We start from the raw sequence: 6,940 nt of genomic DNA, 5'->3' as shown, positions 1-6,940 counted from the left end.
GTTATTCATTATGCTAGTAAAACTCTTGATGCTGCTCAAAGAAATTATGCTACAACTGAAAAAGAATTATTAGTTGTAGTCTTTGCTTGTGATAAATTTAGATCTTATATTGTTGATTCAAAAGTTACGATTCATACTGATCATGCTGCAATTAGATACCTTATGACAAAGAAAGATGCTAAGCTGAGGCTTATTAGATGGGTACTTCTTTTGCAAGAATTTGATTTACATATTGTAGATAGGAAAGGTGTTGATAATCCTGTTGCTGATAATTTGTCTAGATTGGAAAATATTGCTTATGATCCTGTTCCTGTTAATGATAGTTTTCCAAATGAACAATTGGCTGTAATAAAGGTGAGCTCGCGAGACAGTCCTTGGTATGCTGATTATGCTAACTTTATTGTTTCCAAGTACTTGCCTCCAATCTTTTCAGCTCAGCAAAGGAGGAAATTCTTTTATGACTTGAGGCATTATTTCTGGGATGACCCACACTTATATAAAGAAGGAGTGGATGGTATTCTGCGAAGGTGTGTTCCCGAATATGAACAACAAGAGATATTGAGTAAATGTCATGGTAGTGCTTATGGAGGACATCACGCCGGAGAAAGAACCGCGCAAAAGGTTCTACAATCAGGTTTTTATTGGCCAACTCTCTTCAAGGATGCGAGAAAGTTTATTTTATCTTGTGATGAATGCCAAAGGGTTGGTAATATCTCCAGACGTAATGAAATGCCTATGAATTATACTCTTGTTAATTGAACCATTTGATTGTTGGGGATTTGACTTCATGGGACCTTTTCCGTCTTCAGAAGGTAACACTCATATACTTGTTGCTGTTGATTATGTTACTAAATGGGTGGAAGCCATACCTACAAAAAGTGCTGATGGTGAGACCTCTTTAAGAATGCTTTTAGACATTATTTTTCCTAGATTTGGAGTGCCTAGATATATTATGACTGATGGAGGTTCTCATTTTATTCATGGAGGTTTTAGAAAAACTCTTGCTAGGTATGGTATTAATCATAGAATTGCTTCCGCTTATCATCCTCAAACTAGTGGTCAAGTAGAATTATCAAATAGAGAGATTAAATCTATTTTGGGAAAGACCGTTAATAAAACTAGAAAGAATTGGGCTAGTAAATTGAAGGATGCACTATGGGCTTATAGAACTGCTTATAAAAATCCCATGGGAATGTCACCTTATAAAATGGTTTACGGAAAAGCTTGTCATTTACCTTTAGAACTAGAGCACAAAGCTTATTGGGCTGTTAGAGAACTAAATAAAGATCCTAAACTGGCTGGTAATAAGAGGTTGCTGCAATTAAGTTCTCTAGATGAATGGAGAAGTGAAGCTTATGAAAATGCTAGACTCTTTAAAGAGAAAGTTAAGAAATGGCATGATAGAAGGATCATCAAAAGAGAGTTTAATGTTGGGGATAAAGTCCTATTGTATCGGTCTCATCTCAGACTCTTTGCAGGGAAATTACTCTCGAAATGGGAAGGACCATATGTTGTTGAGGAGGTGTATCATTCAGGAGCAATTAAAATTAGCTCTTTCCAAGGCAATGCTACGCAAGTGGTGAATGGACAAAGACTCAAGCATTATATCTCGGGTGATTCTTATAATGTTGATGTTGATATTATTCAAGTGGAAACACCAGAGGCTTTCATCAAAGGACAAATTGACAGTCCGCCAGAACTCAACTTTGAATAGGTAACAGTACCGGTAATGAAAAGTTCGCAATTTACTTTCCGAACAATATTTTTGCTGTTTTTGGAAAATATGAAAAATTACGAGATCGAAACGGAGTGGAAAAGACGCACGAGGGCGTGCCACCATAGGCCGGCGCGGCCTGGCCTGGGCCCGCGCCGCCCTATGGTCTGGCCTCCTCGTCGCCCCTTTCCGACTCTGGTTCGATCTGGTACTTTCCTTTTGTCGTGAAAATATTTGCTATATAATCCCCCGGACCCCTGGAAGTCCGTATATCGTTTTCTCGACGTGTTTTGTTTCAAGCTGTTTCTGCCAGGATTTGTTTTGGATCTAGAGCCATCATGTCTTCGTCGGGAACTCCGAAGGACAGCTCCTGCAAGGATGTTGGCAATTTGTATATGGAGGAGCTGAGGATGCACCCAAAGGAGTTGATGCTCGTCGAGGGAAAACTGCAGATCAAAGATGTTCAGGGTCCCAAAGGAGAAGGAAACTTGGAAGACAGGATGGAGAAGCTAGAACAAGAGGTCTTCAATTACAAGAAGATGGCCGAGCGTGAAGTGGATATCTTCCACAAGATTGTGTCTGAACTCATTGCTAAACACGAGAAGGAAACTGCAAAGCTATGGGGCGACATCCTCTCACTTCACGACACCACCAACAAACTCCAAGCTCAACTCTATGACGTTCATAATCAGAACTGTGAGTATGAAAACAGGTTTAAACACATAAGCCGTGCTGCTAGTTTCAGGATTCCCGAGACCAAGATGTCATTTGTTGATGGAGAGCCTCTATCTTGGAAGTCTGAAGACGGGAATTAATCACCACCATCGCCGAAGGAGTAATTCATCATCGGTATTGGCATCCCCTTGGTTTGTTCCAAGCTTGGGGGAGTGCCACGGTATCACATCATCACTACCTTTTACTTTTTACTGTCAAGTAGTGTCATATCATGAGTAGGGAAGTTATCATATAAGATGGGTTGCAGTTTGGAAGTATCTCTCCTTTAGTTGGTTATCTATGTATCCCTTGGTGTGAGTTATCGTTATGAAATATTAATGAGAAGTCTTATCATTTACATATTGCACACCTTATTTTAGTTTGCAATTTCTACTATATGATTGATCTTGATTTTAGTATTGGTACCACTTTGGGAGCATTGAGTAAATCTATTTGGTTTTGTCAAACTTAGCAATGGTCAATAGCAACAACACTTTGAGTTTAAGAAGAATAGAGGAAATACATGTAGAAGATGTTATTATCTTTCTTATCAGTTCTTAGCTTAGTATTCTGAAGTTAAAACTGTTTGTACTTACAAGTAAGATGCATGATTGTTTCTATCACATGTATATTTATTTGTTTCCCTCAACTCTTATGCTTGCTATTTAACCTTGCTAGCCAAAGACCTGTACTGAGAGGGAATACTTCTCGTGCGTCCAAACCTTAGCCCAAACCTATGTCATTTGTGTCCACCATACCTACCTACTACATGGTATTTTCTGCCATTCCAAGTAAATACTTCATGTGCTACCTTTAAACAATTCAAAACTTAGTATCTCTTATTTGTGTCAATGTTTTATAGCTCATGAGGAAGTATGTGGTGTTTTATCTTTCAATCTTGTTGGGCAACTTTCACCAATGGACTAGTGGCTTCATCCGCTTATCCAATAATTTTGCAAAAAGAGATGGCAATGGGATTCCCAGTCCCAAACTAATTAACCTAATTAGACACTCCTCCATGGTATGAGATTGATGGATGGCACCCAAAGGATTCGGTTAGCCATGGCTTGTGTAAGCAAAGGTTGGGGGGAGTGTCATCATCATAATAAAACTAAAATAAAAAGGCACTCCTTCATGGTATGAGATTGTTGGCAGGCACCCGAGGATTCGGTTAGCCATGGTTTGTGAAAGAAAGGTTGGAAGGAGTGCCACATAAAATGAAAATAATATGGGAGCCGCTCTTTGAAGGGTTGTCTAGCAAGGGGGTTAGAGTACCCGCTACCATTCGTTGACAAACAACAAACACCTCTCAAAACTTTACTTTTATTCTCTTTATATGATTTCAAAACTGAAAAAGCTCTAGCACATGATTTAATCCCTGCTTCCCTCTGCGAAGGGCCTGTCTTTTACTTTATGTTGAGTCAGTAAACCTATTTCCCTCCATCTTGAGCAAGCATTTGAGTAGTTGTGATCAAACCATTATATTGTGATTTACTTCATCATGTTTTTACTTTTCCTTGTTTAGTACAAGTTTTATCTGAATGAATATAGCTTTGCAAGTTATCAATGATTATGAGGAGACTATTATGATTGGGTATGCAAGTTGTGCAATATAAACTTTAACATGAGAGCATTGCTCGATAGATAAGTATAACCTGTTAATTGTTCTCTGACCAAGAACGAAGTTTGCCATCACCAATTACGATTTCTTATGCACCTTTATTTGTGATTACTTTATACTTGTTTCAAGTTGAATTATATGAGGAAGTTGTTCACTAGAATGCCTTGTGTGAATTAATATGATGCTTCTTGTCCGTATTTTATTTATCGACTCTTCACTCCATAAACATGTGGTCCTGTTTACCGAGTTCAGTTTCGCTTGGGGACAAGCGAAGTCTAAGCTTGGGGGGAGTTGATACGTCCAATTTGCATCACTATTTTGTATCATAATTTGCTGCTATTCATTGATATATTTCATATTTGGACACAATACTTATGTTATTTCATCTATTTTGCATGTTTCATCATTATTGGAGGATCGAGCACCGGAGCCAGGATTCTGCTAGAAAAAGCACCGTCAGAACGCAATATTTCGGAAGATCAACTGCAGAAGGAAATTATACCAAAAATCCTATTTTTCCAGATGATGAAGGAAGCCAGAAGGGGGAGCCAGCTGGACCCAAGGTGGGCCCAGACCATAGGGCGGCGCGGCCCATGGCCTGGCCGCGCCACCTTGTGGTGTGGGGGCCCCACAGCCCCTTTCGCCTCCTTTTCTTCGCGAAACCCTTCGTCTCGAAAACCTAAGCTCCAGAGGGTACGTCGCGAAGAGCCACAGCCGCCTCTGCGGGGTGGAGAACACCAGAGAGAAAAGAGCTCTCCGGTGGGCAGGAATCTGCCGGGGAAATTCCCTCCCGGAGGGGGAAATCGACGCCATCGTCACCGCCATCGAGCTGGACATCATCTCCATCGCCATCACCATCATCTTCATCATCATCATCGCCATCTCCACCGCAGCACCTCATCACCGCTGTAGCAATTTGGGTTTGATCTTGATTGTTTGATAGGGGAAACTCTCCCGGTGTTGATTTCTACTTGTTATTGATGCTATTGAGTGAAACCGTTGAACCAAGATTTATGTTCAGATTGTTATTCATTATCATATCACCTCTGATCATGTTCCATATGATGTCTCGTGAGTAGTTCGTTTAGTTCTTGAGGACATGGGTGAAGTCTAAATGTTAGTAGTGAATTATGGTTGAGTAATATTCAATGTTATGATATTTAAGTTGTGGTGTCATTTTTCTAGTGGTGTCGTGTGAACGTCGACTACACGATACTTCACCATTTATGGGCCTAGGGGAATACATCTTGTACTCGTTTGCCAATTGCGGGGTTGCCGGAGTGACAGAAACCTGAGCCCCCGTTGGTATATCAATGCAGGAGGGATCGCAGGATCTCAGAGTTTAAGGCTGTGGTTAGATTTATCTTAATTACTTTCTTGTAGTTGCGGATGCTTGCAAGGGGTATAATCACAAGTATGTATTAGTCCTAGGAAGGGCGGACATTAGCATAGGTTCACCCACACAACACTTATCAAAACAATGAAGATTAATCAGTTGTATGTAGCGAAAGCACTAGACTAAAATCCCGTGTGTCCTCGAGAACGTTTGGTCATTATAAGTAAACAAACCGGCTTGTCCTTTGTGCTAAAAAGGATTGGGCCACTCGCTGCAATTATTTCTCTCGCATTTTACTTACTTGTACTTTATTCATCTGTTACATCAAAACCCCTTGAATACTTCTCTATGAGCATTTACAGTGAATCCTTCATCGAAACTGCTTGTCAACACCTTCTGCTCCTCGTTGGGATCGACATTCTTACTTATCGAAGATACTACGATACACCCCCTATACTTGTGGGTCATCACTACTCACGGAGCATGATGGAGGCGGTGGCGTCGATGGAGATGGCTTCCGGGGGCACTTCCCCGTTCCGGCAGGGTGCCGGAACAGAGACTTCTGTCCCCCGAAACGGAGTTTCGCGATGGCGGCGGCGCCCCTGGAGTCTTTCTGGAGTTTCGTCAATTCGTATCGCGTTTTTAGGTCGAAAGGGGTCTTATAGGCGAAGAGGCGGCGCAGGGAGGTGCCTGGGGCCTCCTCACCATAGGCTGGCGCGGCCAGGCCTGGGGCCGCGCCGCCTTATGGTGTGGTGGCCCTCTGGCCCGCCTCCGACTCTCCTTCGGTGTTCTGGGGTCTTCCGGGAAAAATAAGATGTTGGGTCTTCGTTTCGTCGAATTCCGAGAATATTGCCCGAACAACCTTTCTGGAACCAAAAACAACAGAAAACAGGAACTGGCACTGTGGCATCTTGTTAATAGGTTAGTTCCAGAAAACGCATAAAAACATTATAAAGTGTGAGCAAAACATGTTGGTATTGTCATAAAACAAGCATGGAACATCAGAAATTATAGATACGTTGGAGACGTATCAGCATCCCCAAGCTTAGTTCCTACTCGCCCTCGAGTAGGTAAACGATAAAAAGAATAATTTCTGAAGTGACATGCTACCAACATAATCTTGATCATACTATTGTAAAGCATATGAGATAAATGAAGTGACTCAAGGCAATGATCTATAGTTGCTAACAAATAGATAACATATAGCAAAACTTTTCATGAATAGTACTTTCAGGACAAGCATCAAAAGCCTTGCATAAGAGTTAACTCATAAAGCAATAAATTCAAAGTAAAGGCATTGAAGCAACACAGAGAAAGATTTAAGTTTCAACAGTTGCTTTCAACTTTCAACATGCATATCTCATGGATAATTGTCAGCGCAAAGTAATATGATGAATGCAAATAAGCAACTATGTAAGAATCAATGCACAGTTGACACAAGTGTTTGCTTCTAAGATGGAAGGAAGTAGGTAAACTGACTCAACATAAAGTAAAAGAAAGGCCCTTTGCAGAGGGAAGCAGGGATTAAATCATGTGCTAGAGCTTTTCAAGTTTT

The sequence above is a fragment of the Lolium perenne genome, chromosome 6 (genome assembly GCF_019359855.2).
Source record: "Lolium perenne isolate Kyuss_39 chromosome 6, Kyuss_2.0, whole genome shotgun sequence".
NCBI lineage: Eukaryota > Viridiplantae > Streptophyta > Magnoliopsida > Poales > Poaceae > Lolium > Lolium perenne.
The sequence above is the reverse complement of the archived record's forward strand: the minus strand, read 5'-3'. Positions refer to the sequence as shown.